The 17134-nt window shown below is 41.2% G+C and overlaps 1 long non-coding RNA gene and 3 other non-coding genes across 4 annotated transcripts; 2 read left to right on the plus strand and 2 right to left on the minus strand.

The window, feature by feature from the left end:
• Nucleotides 1-1725: 1725 nt before the first annotated feature.
• Nucleotides 1726-1798, minus strand: trnav-cac (transfer RNA valine (anticodon CAC)). The gene has a single exon. It is a non-coding gene; the product is annotated as a tRNA-Val (tRNA).
• A 5495-nt stretch (nt 1799-7293) lies between these two features.
• On the minus strand, nt 7294-7366 carry trnav-aac (transfer RNA valine (anticodon AAC)). Its single transcript has one exon. It is a non-coding gene; the product is annotated as a tRNA-Val (tRNA).
• A 609-nt stretch (nt 7367-7975) lies between these two features.
• trnad-guc (transfer RNA aspartic acid (anticodon GUC)) lies at nt 7976-8047 on the plus strand. The gene has a single exon. It is a non-coding gene; the product is annotated as a tRNA-Asp (tRNA).
• Nucleotides 8048-9338: 1291 nt separating this feature from the next.
• On the plus strand, nt 9339-10889 carry LOC117247162 (uncharacterized). The gene is made up of 3 exons (XR_004500801.2): nt 9339-9453; nt 10087-10352; nt 10635-10889. It is a non-coding gene; the product is annotated as an uncharacterized LOC117247162 (long non-coding RNA).
• The last annotated feature ends 6245 nt before the right edge of the window (nt 10890-17134 follow it).

Genomic DNA, 17134 nt, shown 5'->3' on the forward strand with positions numbered 1-17134 from the left:
GTGGAACAGGAGATTCTCATCATGGATGTGCAGCCGACAAATCTGCAACAACTGTGTGATGTCATCATGTCAATATGGACCAAAATCTGTGAGGAATGTTTCCAGTACCTTGTTGAATCTTTGACAACAAGAATTAAAAAGGGGGTCCAACCTGGTACTAGCAAGGTGTACCTAATAAAGTGGCCAGTGAGTCATTATATGGGGTCATCCCTATGTTCCCCGGGTTCTATGTTCCCCATTTAACTCTGCAAAAAAGGTCCTATGTTCCCCGCTTACACAAAAAAGGCAGGAAACATAGCAGTTGCATTAATATGTTGTTATAACATCTCTAAACACACACAACGGAACGTAATGGGGAGAAATTACAATAAGCTGTTAAGTGCAGTGTTTTTTCGGGAACTCTGTTCAGTAAATCCACCATGATTATTTATTAGTTTTGTGATAAAAATAAATGCGTCTATGTTGTTGATCACGGATGTTGATATCAACTGTTCAGTTCGGCCCTTCGACCAATCAGATACTCAGATTTCTTCCTCTCTTGTTTTTATGACGGTAGCGTCAGGAGTAGCCAAAGACCACCTGTGGCAAGATAGTTATCTACCAGTGTTCGTAAACGAAAGAATATTGATCATGGCCGAAATAAAGATAAATAATTATGTATAGTTAATGCGTTTGTTGATATCAACATCCGTGATCAACAACACAGACGCATTTATTTTTATCACAAAATGAATAAATAATCATGGTGGATTTACTGAACAGAGTTCCCGAAAAAACGCTGCACTTAACAGCTTATTTATCTTTATTTCGACCATGATAATTATTCTTTTCTTACCAGTTGGTCTTTGGCTGCTCGAAGAAATCTGCACTGACTGAAACACTGCATTTAACGGCTGGATTAAAAAAACCTTCTGTAAAGTATATAATTGCCCAGATTGCCCACCACAGATTGCCCAAAGGGTAAGTTTCTGATTGTAATTTCTCCCCATTATGTTCCGTTGTGTGTCTTTAGAGATGTTAAAACAACATATTAATGCAACTGCTATGTTTCCTGCCTTTTTTGGATAAGCGGGGAACACAGAACCTTTTTTTTTAGTAAGAGGTAAACAGAGAACCTTTTTTGTGTAAGCGGGGAACATAGAACCTTTTTTGCAGGGTTAAATGGGGAACATAGAACCCGGGGAACTTAGAACCCGGGGAACATAGATACGCTCCCGAAGTTAGTGTTGTGACAGCCTTCACCACGGTCAAACACAGTGAAACAGCTCAGTGATAGTACAGTTAGCTAACAGAGTATCCTGACACGGTCATGCTAACATTAGCCTCTATGCTAACATTAGCCTCCATGCTAGGTTTGCACAGCAGGCGGCGCACAGAGATGCTGAATATGAGCACTTACCACAGACCGGAGGAAAAACCGGTCGCCCTGGTGGTTGAAGAGGTTGATAAAGTCTGTGTTCATTAAATTATGGAGAACACATCTATTCAGGAGGTTTAGTAGTGCTGCAAAACGACGGCAAATGAGTAGCAGCTTTCCTTTAATGCGACAAATCCAACTGAGAGCTGCGTTTAGTGACATATTGGAAGTTACAGTTCCCTACTCCATCACCACCAACAGACATTCAGCCTGAATTACGAAACATCAGTAAATGTGCTCCTGTTTATGACGTTCAGTTAGAGGACAGAAGTGTTCTCGTGAGTTATGATGAACGAAAAATCAACAACTGTTTCCGCCCGGTTTCGAACCGGGGACCTTTCGCGTGTGAGGCGAACGTGATAACCACTACACTACGGAAACTATGTACAATGCTGCATTCAGGAACATGTAGTAAACCCCACGTTCACACGCACCAACAATGAGCTGTAAAACATATTTAATGAAGGTAAAACAGTCTGAAACAGAACTATTGTCTTAAACATCAAAAATCGATAATAAATAATTTAAATTAAAGAATTTAACATGTCACATATTACTACTACCACCTTATCGATGACTACTTCTGGCATCACATGCACTAAAGTGTCTTTCCTTGTTAGTATAGTGGACAGTACCTCCGTCTGTCACGCGAAAAACCGGGTTTCGATTCCCCGACGGGAAGTAAATATGCTTTTCTTCACGATGGTTGTGATTCCCTCATGGCTGTACTAGAAAAACAACAACACACATTTGTTTCTAAACTTTATACTAAGTCGTTAACAGCTCTCCTGTTAGAACGGGCTATCTGATGGAAAGGTAAAGCGATTAAAACATTTCAATAAAGCACACACTAAAACTCTGGCTAAAATTCATTTTGCTGCAGACCTCATCCACAACTTCTGACTCTGACTCCAGCCTGCTTCTCCAAACTGGGGCGTGCCAACTGACATCTACTGTAGGTAATACACTGACAATGGATAAATATCCCATACAACCCACTTCAAAAACTCTGAACTATTCCTTTAAGACTGAGACCTTTTCATTTGATAATCAAATATCATTTTAATTTTGCCACATACATGTGTCATTTGTTTTGTGCAGCATGTCAGTTTTTTAGCTGAAGTTCAAGATGGTGAACAGGTAACTTATAAATAATATGTTAAAGTCTTGAAGGAGGAATTTTATTCATTGACTTGTACGTTAAATTGTTTGTTGTATTGTTGGCATTAAATGTCTTGTTGTCTCTTTTTTTTTTTTTAAATAAAATGTGCACAGTTCACAGTGTAATCTGAGTCTTTGTTAGAAATCCAAATAAGTTAAAAACATAAACATACAGTTAATAATTGTATAGTGTTAAGAAGGGGTGACTGTGCAAAGAAGTGACAGTTTGGTCCAGGTTCAGGTTGTAAACCCCCCAAAATCTAGAACAGTACGTTGAGTTTTTTTTTTCCATTTATTTTGAACATACAGTCGTCTTCTTCGTCTTTTGGCTGCTCCCATCTGCCTCCCTAGATGGTCTTCGACCAACAATCGTCCAATTTCCACTGGCACCCTGCTGGTCAACAGCACCAGAGGCAGTTAACCTCCACTGATCCAGTATGGCAGACATGTTTGTTTTCCACATCACTGTTTGGCACGAGTTTTACGCCGGATGCCCTTCCTGACGCAACCCTCACCATTTATCCGGGCTTGGGACCGGCATCAGGAGTACACCGAAAGTTACATGCATTCATTCAAACTCTGGTGCCATCCAGTATTAAAAAAACACAACTCCCAGAAGGTGCAGCTCCTACCACCAGAGGTGCACACAGGTGTACTGCATACAGCCAGTGATCAGACTGAGATTGGTTACTTTTACCAGCCTGTTCATTACTGCCTGATGTTTGCTCTGGTGAAGATGGAATAGACCAAAAGCTCAGCAATAAAGTGAGACACTGCACAGATATAAATGTGCCAAAATCTTTCTCTAACTTTTCATTGTTAAAATTAAGGCACTTTTCAAACATTTCTATGTAACACTGAACAAACAGTTTCCCAATGGTCCACAGGTCACAACAGGCTATAAAACTGAAAAGCATCTCATTATATGAAGTTGAAAACACAAAATATAGTTTGTTAGTGTGTTGAAAGCAGAGTTTTACAAGCTACCAGTTACTTCACACTGGAGCTACCCTGGGGAGAAATTAAGTTTCGTTACCAAAAGCTACTTAGAAAAAAAAAAATAAATAAAATCAAACTAACAATATTCATGTGATAAGAAATTATAACAAAATATAATACATAACAAAAAAGCCACTAAATTGAGTTTATTGCAAAAACTATCCACCTGTTCATCTTTGGTTTTGTATAAAATAACATCCATCAGTCAGACAGCTGCCTGCTCGAACAGCATGCAACAGCTTCATAAATCTGACACTGAAGTCTCTGGTTTCTGAGAGAGCGCAACTCACATTCACAAATAGTGATCAAACTTTCCTTGACCATGGAAATGATGTATTGGAATTTTTAATTTAGGTGGTGTTCTTTTTTTAATGTTTCAGGGACTACTGTGCTGCCTTCAAGGTCCTGCGCCCTGGGGCTCAGGAGCACCTCTTGTGGCCTTGCTGGAGGATTTCAGAGGCTATCGTGGCAGGAAACATGACTAACAACAGTGCCTCTAGACATGACTATAAAGACTGTGTCACTGCATGTGGTGGTTTACCAGAGAGTGTGTGTCAGAACACCAGCCCAGAGAACTGCTGCAGAGGGTAGAAGATGTGTTACGTCATTTCTACCTGGCAAAGGACAGCAAGGATGTGCCCCTCTTCAAGGCCTCCATGTTGAGTGTGTGGAGGATCCAACGCATCTACATCCTGAGAGGCTGCCTGAGCGACCCTGAGGTGACAGAGGGAATCCTATACAGGTATGATGGCACCTTGCAGCTCAATTACACCAAGGGCGCAGGAGCTGCTGTACCTATTTGGATTCCCCTGAGAGGCACATCTCAGCAGGAGGGCTTCCACCTTCACCAAGCAAGTGGGTGACAGGGAACCGGGTTCCTGTGAGCTCTTCCAGGCCCAGGCCTTGACTGGAGTGGTGAGGTGGAACTTTCAGAGGCTGGTGGACCTGACGCAGCCTGGTGTGGAGCTGCCAGCTGTGTTTGACCCCTGTTGATCACACAACTCAACACAGCTTCTGTCAGAGTGACAGGGAGAGCCAAATATGCAGCTCTACAGACATTAAACAGGGACACAGGGGAGCGATTTGGGCTGCAGTATGTAGAGCTGGGCTGCCGTCCGGTTGTTTCAGACTAGAACAAGAACGAGGCAAGGCAAGGATTAGAAGAATTCAGTGGCATATAAAGAAAAGACTCAACTAAGTATGAGTACCTCAATACTTGACTTTCCATCACTGCACATAACAACACATCTACAGATACGCAGCAGCTCAGAGAAGGTTTTGGAGACACAGCAGCTGTGTGACCTCAGGTGTGTGTGGTCACAGCACTGCATGACATCATCCAGCATTTTGTCGAACAAGAAATATGTCTCAGACTTGGTCATTGTTTGGGCAAAGTCATAAAGCTTCAACATCACAGCGTTTGTTAGCAGACACAGATCTAAATCTTCCATCCTTTCCAAGGGCTGACTCAGGGAACATGACTGCGCCCTCTGGATATCTAACACCAGGTGGATGTGACTCCCAGTCCCTCCAGAGGAAACCCAGAAACATCTTTCGTCCTTCAGAGAAGCTGCAGACGTCCTCTGCTGTCACTGCATCACTGTGACGTCTTGTCAGTCTGTCAGTGAACACAGAACATGGAGTCTTTATTAACCTAAAACCTTTCAGTATATGAGCTGTGAGATCACCTGTTAAGATTTGTGCTGGTGTCACATTTCCATGCAACGATTATTGCAGCCAAGATATCACAGTAAATGATTATATCACAACATGTATTAAACTCCACTGTAATATAGAGGAAGCACCTCACATCATGTTTGCTTTGGATTCTATCAAACCTTCCAAACCAAACAGTTGTCCACCGAATATCAATTAATATGTAATAAAAAAATAACATTTTTGAGAAAACTTTTCATGGTTGAAGCTGTTAATGAGTAAAAATGTCTCCAGTTACAGCTTCTCCAATGTGAGGACTTGCTGTTTCTTTGTTTTATATCATTTTACGTTTTATATATTTGCCTTTTTAGATGTTTGGTCTGACAAAACAAGTCATTTGAAGATGTCATCTTGGACAACTGTGACGGATGTTTTTCATAATTTTTCTGATATCATCTAGATAATTTTCTCGACTGACATTACTTTCTTTGATACCTTACTTTCAGTAACATCAATATTTTTTGCTACAAAACCTGTTTCTCATCTAACAAGATACAAAACTTCTTAAGTACCACACTGAACAAAAATTAAAATACAGCACTTTAGTTTTTGCAGTTTTAGAGTGTCCTCTTATTGTGACCAGCCCGAGGCACACCTGTGTAGTAATGATGCTGTTTAATCAGAATCTGGATATAACACACCTGTCAGGTGAATGGATTATCTCGAAAAAACAGAAGCACTCAACAGATTTGAACAAATTTGCATCCAAAATGTGAGAAATAAGTCTTTTGAGTGTGTAAAAAGTAGCAGAGCTTTTTTTTTTTTTTTTAAACCTGTAAAAAATGGAGGCAAATACAAAAGAGAGATTGGCTGATTAGCTCTATGTTAAGGAGCAGTTGAACAGGTGTACCTAATAAAGTGGCCGGTGAGTGTAGATACATGTACACAAACAGCCAAAATATTCACCACACAGCCATAACAAGCCTGTTGTTTTAGGCTTGATTATTTCAGTCAGTTGTGAGCAGTGAAATTGGACAAACAAATACACAATAAACATAGAGGGGCAGCGTGCTAAAACTTAAATTTGTGATAGTTATGTTGTTTAATGTTACCTCTCTCAGTGACAGCTTATCAGCCCCGAACCGGAAGGAACACGCGGGCTTAACATTAAATAAGCTCGTCTCATTGTAAAGAAAATGACATAAGTAAAAATCTATAAATCTATAAATGCAAAAATAAATATATAAATGAATAAGTGAATGTGGAAATAAATAATTAAATATGTGGATAAAAATATAAATAAATATATTGACATTTATTTATTTATGCATTTCTACATTTATTTATTTATACATTTATAAATGTATTTATTTATTTATTTATTTCCACATTTATTCATTTATTTATTTCTGTATTTGTACATTTTTACATGTATTTATTTCCACATTTATTTATTTATTAATTAATTTATTTATTTATTTTTAAATTCCTACATTTATTTCCGTATTTATTTATGTATTTCTACATTTCTACATTTATATATTTATTTCTACAAGGACAAAACATGACATAAATATAGATAAATATATAAATGTAGAAATGCATAAATAAATGTGTAATTAAATAAATAAATGTGGAAATAAATATTTTGACTAGAAATAAGACAAATATTCTTGGTATGATTTTGAGTTTTTGCAGTGTGATGCAGTCTGACATTTTGAGACAGTCAATCTACCTGCACATTAATGCCCCCCCCCCCCGCCCCCCCCACTTACTACGTTACCACATTGGTTACGTCATCACAGCAGTCTGGGTGAAAGGAAAAGGGGTGTGGGGGTGGTCAGAGGGGATTCAGTTACAGTAGGAAAGAAATGGTAAAGTGAAATAAATACATAAATCATTAAAAAAATTCTTTCATGGCCCCAAATTGTTTGCTGTTTTAGTAGTTAACTCCACAGAAGGACACTTAAGTCATTTAACTACTCGAGTCACTATACAAACATGAATGTAGTTGAACCACCAGTTCAACACCAACTGTGTAAATGACAAAAATCCAGATTTGTTTCCGCCCGGTCTCGAACCGGGGACCTTTCGCGTGTTAGGCGAACGTGATAACCACTACACTACGGAAACTGTGAAAACGTGCTGCGTTCAGGGACAAACGGTAAACTACTGTCAAAAGAGACATTTTTCGTCAAATATCTGTACAATAAATGATTGTTCCACATAGTTACGCCAACACAGCCTATTTAATCTGCCTCATATCTGCAGAGGGATATTTATGATTATCTGATAAAACTGAGACCTTCTCATTGATAATCAACTATCATTTTGAATATTTTGCCACATACATTTCTTTTTTTGCGGCATGTCCGATGTTCATGATGGTGGACAGGTAACATATAAAGAATATGTTTAAAGTCTTGAAGAAGGAATTTTATTCATTGCCTTGTATGTTAAATTGTTTGTTTTATCGTTGGTGTGGTCTTGTATGGAGCAGTTTTTGTTTAATTTTATTTGCACAGTCCACAATGTAATCTGAGTTTTTTGTCAGAAGTCCATATAAATAAAAATACAAACATACAGGGAATAATTTCATCTTAAACACTGACAGCTGAAGTGAATAACATTTATAATAAATATTTTCAGTCAAAGAATTTAACATGCAACATATTGAACATATCACAGATACCCCTGGCTCGTCGATTTCCACTTTCCATATCATTTAACTCTTCATACCACTCCTCGTTAGTATAGTGGACAGTATCTCCGCCTGTCACGCGGAAGACCGGGGTTCGATTCCCCGACGGGGAGAAACACAAGTTTTCTCAACTCTGGATGTAATCTAGATATGGTTGTAGTGAATGCGCAAGACATACGGCACGCAAGAAAGACAGAAAAAGAGTAAAGTAAACATGAATGAACAGAAGAAACTCGAAAGAAGGAAGGAGAATAAGTACATAAAGAAAAGCAAACGAAGGAAAACAAGAAAGACAGGAAGCAGAATAAGAACAAAAACAGCTGATCAGAGCAGTGGTTGACCAGCAGCTACTTTATAACTGCAATACATATCATCACAGCAACACAGCCATATATATATATATATATATATATATACATTCTCAATAGGTCTAAATGAACATTCAATAATATGTTTAGCCTATGTTAGTTTACAACAAAGAAGCCACTCTGCAGTTGGATAATTAGGATGATCTCGTACTTAAACGTTGAGCTCTGGGGTGTTCTGTGGTGTCTATTGAAGGCGGATCCTTTGAGACCTGTCAGGTGTGAGATGGGGTACCTGCATGTTTCATAGACACTGGAGCAGATTGGGATCTGGAGAATTTGGAGACCAGGACCCAATTTCAGAAAGCAGACTCAACAAACTCTGAGCCTAATCCCGATCTTTGAGAGGCCGTTTACACGTACATCTTCCTTCGTTTGTGCCCTTCGTTTACACGCAAACGGAGATTTCTCCTCTGAAAACGAGTCTTTCTAAAAACTCCGGCCAGAGTGGAGATTTTGGAAAACTCCGGTTGCGTGTTTGCATGTAAACTGAGATAAACGGAGATAAACTGAGTTATAGGCAGCCGACATCACAGTATGCGCCGGAACTTGCGCCTGTGTCAAAAGTGCGACCTATGTTGCTATGGTGACAATGGATACATGGAAGGCTTGAGCTTCTCGTTACACTGCCACCTACAGGTTTGGCATGCTCTTGTGTATATATACACGGGTAAGTGTAAACGAAGATCTTTTTGAAAACGGAGATGGTGAAATGTCCGTTTATGAAAATAGCCGGCCACGTGTAAACGGCCTCTGAGTTGACTGAGCCTGAGAGGCCGTTTACACGTGGCCGGCTATTTTCATAAACGGACATTTCACCATCTCCGTTTTCAAAAAGATCTTCGGAGTTTTCCAAAATCTCCACTCTGGCCGGAGTTTTTAGAAAGACTCGTTTTCAGAGGAGAAATCTCCGTTTGCGTGTAAACGAAGGGCACAAACGAATGAAGATGTCTCCGTTTATCAAAATCACTGTGTACGTGTAAACGGCCTCTGAGTTGATGAGTTTTCAGTTCCAGAACAGCTGATCAGAATTAGCTCAATCAACTCTGTTCAGCCTGAGGGAAGCACAGGGAAGCCCCCAGGGGGCTGGCAGGGGTCCTCTCTGTCTCCAAGTAGGATGCCATCAAACTGTCCTGTAATCATGAGTGGTGGAGGTACGTGTGTAATGTATCTGGAGCCTGAGTCTGAAGATGCATTTGTTTTTTTAATCATGAAGCGAAACTTTAGAGAGACATTACCTACTCCACCTGGTCTTACCTGCACACTGATGCTGTGAATTGACTTATGATTCACATCATCTCCTTTATTCTCAGATGACACAATGATGGGGATGTGAGTCCCATCAATGCAGCCAATCACACAGGGAATCCTTAAATATATTAAACGTACTCATAAATAATTGCATCATGTATCCACGTAGATTAATTTATTAATAACACTGACAAACCTGCAGTTCTGTGGAATTCCTCTTTTATGATCCGGTCTGATTTATGTCCAGGGAAAATCACAAAAACATGCGGTAAAAGTCTTTTCAGAGCCAGAGTCACTTTTCTTACAGCCCGACAAACTGTTGTCTCTCTGATGTGTTCAGTGACTCTGATGTTATAAAGGAAACTGCAGTTCCTGAATTGGCTGTGTGAAATGGAAAACTCAGAGATTCCCTCATCTCAGACTCAACATACTCAGAGTTTTCATTAATCCTGCTTTCTGAAATAGTGCTGGGGTTGAGGTTTTTGTCATGTTCTGTCGGGGAATAACTTTTCATGAAAGGGGAACTTGGTCCACAGGTAAACTTGAACGTACCCTGAGATCGGATTTCCAACTCGGAGCAACGGCATCAACCCCGACTTACGAATTCAAAATGGCTGTTGGTCTTATGGTGCGTTCGCTTTGTACTCGAAGGTCGGAAATTCCCAATTCCCAGTCGGAAGTTTAAACTCGAACGCACCCTGAGATTGGATTTCCAACTTGGAAACTCGGAGCAACTGCATCAACCCCGATTTACGAATTCAAGATGGCTGCCGGTCACATACATAGTGGGTAAACACTATAGGTAAGTACTGTTTATAGCAATTTTATCTTATTTGTTTTACATTAGGTCAGTCATATCTGCGGCTTTCATCAGTTGGAGTCCATGATGGTTTTGAAACTGTCTATACTCCGAAAGTGCAAGGGCAACAAAGGCTTTCTTGCAGGCGTCCATGTTTTTTTCCGACTTGTCCACTGTCGTCAAACTGTTGTCAACTCGGAGATGACATCATTCCCACTTCCAACTTCCGACCTCCGAGTACAAAACGAACGCAGCAATAGTCCTTTCCATTTGTTTTTGATCCAGGACAAATGTTCCAGTCCCTCCGCCTCCAGTACAGGATTGGGACCAGCACAGTCTCCGCTATCGTCATGGAAACATGCTCGGCTTTGTACATTACCATGAAGAATGACTGCCAAGACGCAGAGGGACATTCTGAGGGACTACTTTGTGTCACCGGCTGGCAGTGGTCCTTGGCAGGAGGAGCACATCTAGATCTTGATCACTTTTAATTGACTCCATACTACTTTTTACCAAATAAACATCCTCAAGGAAATCTAATGTTGTGTTGTTGATTTAACCTGAGTGAGAGCAACAGAATTAGATTTTCTTAAAGTTACAAACAGCCTGTATAAAACCTGCATAGCCTTGGGTAGCCTGGTCACATGACAAGTTGATGATGGGGGTAGGGTGTGAGACAGCAACATGTGGACATGGAGGCTAATCAGATCATACAATGGTTGAATTGATCACGTGATAAGTTGTTGATAGGGTGCAAGATGTCAAGACCTGGACAAGTGTAATGCAAATCAGTTTCTCAATTGTCCCAATTTGAATATGCTCTCTGACTATTCACACATTTTGCATTACACTTGTACGGGCGTCGGCACCTTGCACCCCATCAACAACAACTTGTTCCTGTCTGAAGTTCTACTTTGAAAAGCATTTGGAACATAATTACCCATTTTTCAAGTGAGGCCACACACACATTTATTCCAATGAACACAGATACACAGCAGGTAAAGTGCAGAAAAATATGTGTTTACTGCAAAGAAAATAAAAATACACCAAATACACTACGGAAACTATATATAACAATGCGTTCAGTGACATCCACTAAACTCTGTTTAGCCAGGTGAAATACACCTGGCTAAACAGAGCTCAGACGTGATAACCACTACACTACAGGAAATGATGATTACAATTTTAAAGGTCCAGTTCATATAAAATAATTATATCCTGACGTGACCTTTAGTATAATAACGAAGCATGAATAGGAAGTGTTGGGGAGAAATGAGTTTCATGCAATTAAATCACATCATTGTAGTCTGTTACATTTAATGAGAAAAAAAGTAATTTAATTACAGTTACTAATCAAAATGTTGGTGATTACAAAAAGGTTAGATCCTAATATTCTTTTTTAGTAAAAATCTTATACACAGAATATAATATTCATTCTGTTGCTTTGCATGTTTTCACTGTGCACGAACACTTCTTTTACCCACCTCTGGACATGTGTCGGCTTTGTGGCCAAGTTTAAAACATTTGTCAGGAAAGTCATCAAAGAGTAATCAAATGTTAAAAGTTACATTACTTTTATGAAGTAATTTAAATAGTGACATTTCTTATGACAGACATATGTTTTTTTTCATTCTCTACATTTTACTGTTTTTATTGTTTTATTGTTTATAATTCTTGATTAACATTGCTGCTCGTTATTTGTTTTTATGGACTTTTTTGTATCATTTATTGCAGTTGCTATTATTTATTTGTATTAGGGATGTACGATAACATTGATACCTCAGCGGTATTGGCCAACATGTTTTTTCTTATTTTGCACAATAAATGAATATTACAGACACTGAAAAGTATTAGATTTCATGTCTCCATCTGCTGGTGGGCCGTCACCATAAGAGTATACATGAATAATATGTTAATTCCACTACAGAAGAGACTTGATGATCACTAAAATTAGGAGGGAACAGGCCAATAAAAGGGGATATATCGATATCGGTTATCAGTCAAATGGGTTGTTATATATCGGCATATCTGATATCACCAAAAAAAATTCAATATCATGCATCCCTGATTTGTATCCCTCAAACCCATTGATGGAACACTGTGCTCTTGTTCTTAACGGCTATTTGTCTCCACCTAGTGGCTGACTCAGATTCAACAGAGAGACTCGTCACATTCAGTGAATGTAGAGTCTGATTCAGTGAATGTAGAGTCTGTAGGCAAACCCCGGAGATCTTGTCTCCGGAAGAAGAGGGGAAGAGCCCTGGCTTCCGGTTGTAGGCTGTTTGTAGGCTGCATGATATTGACCAATCACGTTTGAGCCAGCTGCAGTTGTTGCCTGGTTAAATGGTCCGTGCGGTGAACTAACAAGGCGGAACACAATTGGCGTCACTGCAAGCTCTGGATCCATCGCAATGGTTCAGCATATTTACTTATATATAAACGGAAGTCGGAATAGGAAATTCGCCTCCTCCGCCCAAATCAAACCGGAATGCCAAAAAATAAGGGGTCTGCCCCCAGAGGCTGTATCGCCGTCTGCCGGAAGTCAGGCACTGAATACAGCCAATGGGTTCCGAGAATGGGAAAAGTGTCTGTTCTGTCAGTAGATTATTTGTCAGATACTTTAGGATCATATCTGTCTTGAGCAGTGATGTCAGTGCCTCTTCAGCAGTATGCTTTAACAACTCTGACTGGTTCAGAGGAAACTCAGCTAAAATGTATTAATAAAGCACATTTTAAAAAACCTCATGTTGACCAAAGTGCTGTACGAAAGGAATAAGACGCTAAAAACACGAGAGGCAACATAAGTCATATGTCAGGCACACAGCTCATACATTCAGAGACACACACTGGCACATGTCAGAAAAAGCCACTCAAACGCTAATGAATTACAGTAAGTGTTGAGCCTGGATTTTAACGAATCAGTGGAGGGGGGGATGCAGTTCCACAGTTTGGGGGCAGACACAGCAAAGGCACGATCACCCCTGAGTTTGAGTCTGGAGCGTGGGACGGCCAGGAGCCCCAGGTCAGCTGACCTGAGGGACCTGGGCGTAGAATAGAGGGTTAGGAGGTCTGCGATGTAGGATGGGGCCAGACTATTAAACAGGAGAAGCTTCAAATAAGTTCTGAACTTCGCAGGCAGCCAGCGGAGAGAGGCTAAAACAGATGTGATGTGGTCTCTCCTCTGGGTACCTGTGAGGAGTCTGGCAGTGGCGTTCTGAACCAGCTGGAGGCGGGACAGGGTGGACTGAGTAATACAGGTGTACAGAGTGTTACAGTACTCTAAACGGAAGGAGATGAGAGTGTGGGTGACTGTGTCCAGGTCTTTGAGGGAGAGACATGGCTTGATTTTGGATATGGTGTGGGGGTTGGAAACTCTGACTGGCTTCAGTGAGCTCTGCAGGACTTGGATGAGGGGCCTCTGTGTTTTGCTTCTCAGGTGCAGCGCTGACAGTTTTGATGGGTGTGATCGTGTCCTTATCTTGGTCAGAACTCATGGGATGTATCCGTCTTCTTCAGCAGGCTAGAGGTTCAACACACTTCTTTGGAGGCATGATGGAGGAGACATCAGGTGATGTTTCAGGGCCGGAACAACTGTGCTGTTGAAAACTGAATCATGTGACATCATTGCAGCCTGCAGAACCTTTGCAGAACCAAACTGCCAATGCAGGTCTCTTAAAATAGTCTTTCAAAGGTTTTATCATCAGCGGTCATAGTTCTGCTTTCAACACCATCATCCCACAGACTTAAGTCAATAAACTGCTGCTGTTGGGACGAACACCATCTCTCAGCAGCTGGGTCCTCGACTTCTTGACAAACAGGCCACAGTCTGGTAAGATCCATGGCATCTCATCTTCCACCATCACACTCAACACTGGCACCCCACAGGGATGTGTCTTGAGCCCCCTGCTGTACACGCTCCTCACATATGATTGCCCTGCGAGGTACGCCAGCAATCATATAGTGAACGTTGCAGGTGACACGACTGTGGCTGGACTGATCTCCAACAATGAGTCTAAGCACAGACTGGAGGTGAAACTGATACTAAGGAGATGGTTGTAGACTTTAAGGGGAGAGGCCACACCCTCCCTTCTCCTCTTCATCAGAGAAACAGCTGTGGAGGTGGTGTCCACCTTCAAATACCTGGGCCTGCACATCTCCAATGACGTCACGTGAGCCACCAACACAGCCACCGTCTTAAGGATGGCCCACCTCAGGCAGAAGGCTGCGCAGCCTCAAAGCATGAACCAAAGTGCAGCTTCTTCCCAGAGGCTGTGAGGCTTATGAACACTCTGCTCTCAGTCTGTTCTTCTTTCACCATCCTATCTGCCAACAGCTCAATGATCTCACTGAGGTCTTTGAGGCTCAGCAGAGAGACAAGGCGTTTGCAGTAGGCCTACGTGTCACTTCTTGGTGTCATCTGAAGGGTTTGGGATGTTATGGGGGAAACATCTGACATGTCTGTTGATCTGTCTCTGTGTAATGAAGGCAGTGTGCATGTAGTCTCTGCAAGACAAGGCAGGAAAGCTGCTGCGTCTCCAAATCCAAAGTGGACAGCCTGTTGGCCTCAGATTGTTCCTGTGTATCTGTCCAGTCACGACTCTGTGTCTCTTCTGGAAATTTCTGTATGTTGTCTCAAAGTGCAGAATCAGCAGCAGCTCTGTATCTCGGAGCCGAGCCAAGAGACCCAGCGCTTTGACTGGCTTTGCCTCCAGTCGTGCTTTGTGTTGCGTGTTGGCTCTTCAGTCGAAGCATGTACTGCAGCCATGACGTCACCAAGTGTTGTTAAAGAAGGGAGGCAGTTTGTGCCAAAATTAGAAGGACAGGTCTGTACCCACAGCTTTAGAAATGTTCATTTACAGCGTCGCCTCTTTAACAACTAACATGATCATTTTCTCTGAGCTCTCATCATATCTTCCTCCATATATGCCTATTATTAATAGTTTACAAATGAAGGTGGGTGCTAAGGGTGCTGTAGCACCCCCTGTTGACGAGCGATGGAACAACACAGTCTGTAAATAGCTATTTTACCATAACTCATGTGCTGTCTGAACATGTTTTACATTTTGAGCAGCATATGAAGAGATTTTAATTAATTGCTCTGATCTGATATGATGTCATCACGTCAGGTCAAAGTGAAAGGGTCGGGGTCAGGTCATGGGGTAGCTAACATTAAACTTGAGAAAAGATTTGCTGTAGCAGTAGCGGGAGCTAATCAATTGCCCATACTAGGGTTGCAGTGGTATATACATATATATATATGACAGTTACGTTTATCGTACTGTGAACATTTGCTTATCTACGATATTGGGAAAAATATGCAACTGGACGGAGAATCTCACCTTTAGGGCCTTTTCACACCTAGGTCGTTTGGTCTGGACTTTTGGACTTTTGGTCCGCAGGTGTGAAAACTACCCCCGGACCACGGTCCGGACCAAACGTCCGAAATTTGGTCCGGCCAAAAGAGGTGGTCTCGGTCCGGACCACACGGAACCATGGTCCAGTCCTTTACTAGTGTTAAAGCATTGTTTTGGATGGACTTTCGGACCATTGACAGGAAATTCTGGTGCGCCGGTTGTTCATTTCTGCCAGGAGAGAAGTCAAGTCCACCATCAAAAATGAGCCATCTGTGGTCACTCACCTCGACACTTGTCGCTCCCGAGTTGGCAGGGCTCTCAGCATTGCTAACATTGCTAACTGTCTCCTCCTCCTTTCCTGCCAGTGACGATGACATCTTCGCACAAGGTGTAGATTTATATTTCGTTTTTGAACGAGCCGCGAGTATTGTGCTCTACATTGGTGCTGCAGCTGATAGCAATGCCATAATAGTATGAGTAGCGTGGCAATTATTAGAATCGGTTCGTCCATTTTCGTGAGGTAATGTTCGTAAACATTGAGAGGATTTCTACCCGCCTACTTGACAACACGCTGACATCAGACCCCCGCACATTTATAAACCAATTGATGTCAAATATAAGGTGACACAACCCACGTAGATGAATGTAACTATGTCACGTAAAGTTCTTTAGTCCACTCACAGAATTGCAATGTCAATGCAAAACAAAGGGACCAAATGTATACCATGTAACAAAAACAGAACCTTGGTCCGGACCTTGGTCCGGATTTTCAGGTCTGAAAACGCCCTTAGTTTGGTTGTTTTCAGTCTATGAATAAGCACTCCATCTGAACCATCCCTTTAAGGATCTGAGTGCTTCATTCACCACTGCAAACATGCAAACGTGGCAACTGGGCAACAAGTACAACTAAACAAAAGGCAGATGTGCTTTGCAAAAAAACTTTTGGCCAAATTGTGTTGTTGTAACAATAGTCCAGTCAGTCTAACTAAAAAAAGGGCCCAACCAAGGAGAAATAGCATGTTTCATAGTTTTTGTTGGTCTCCTCTGCATCATAAATTAAAAAGTATACCTTCATGGATTTAGTGGATCATTCTTTTCGCAAGGTCAAAAGCAAGGTTATGTTTTACAGTCTGGGTAAGATGGTGTTAATACAGAGGGTCTATGTCGCCTAGTCAACATATTTGGTGCCTTTTCCTGAGATTCAGGGGTCAATCTTGTCAATAAAACTGTTTTTCAGAGGATACTCTAATGCACTTGTATTTGGGGTACTTCCACCCAACACCCATTTTTTTGTGATGAATCAAAGGGAAGGGTTATTTGGAGCACCGATCTGTACCTGCTACACAGGCATGCCTTGTGGTCACTGTAAAGGACACGCCTAAATGTTCAGTTTCATCACACAACACAATGACAAGGATGTCTCAAGTATTT

Source organism: Epinephelus lanceolatus, chromosome 11 (genome assembly GCF_041903045.1).
Source record: "Epinephelus lanceolatus isolate andai-2023 chromosome 11, ASM4190304v1, whole genome shotgun sequence".
Taxonomy (NCBI): domain Eukaryota; kingdom Metazoa; phylum Chordata; class Actinopteri; order Perciformes; family Serranidae; genus Epinephelus; species Epinephelus lanceolatus.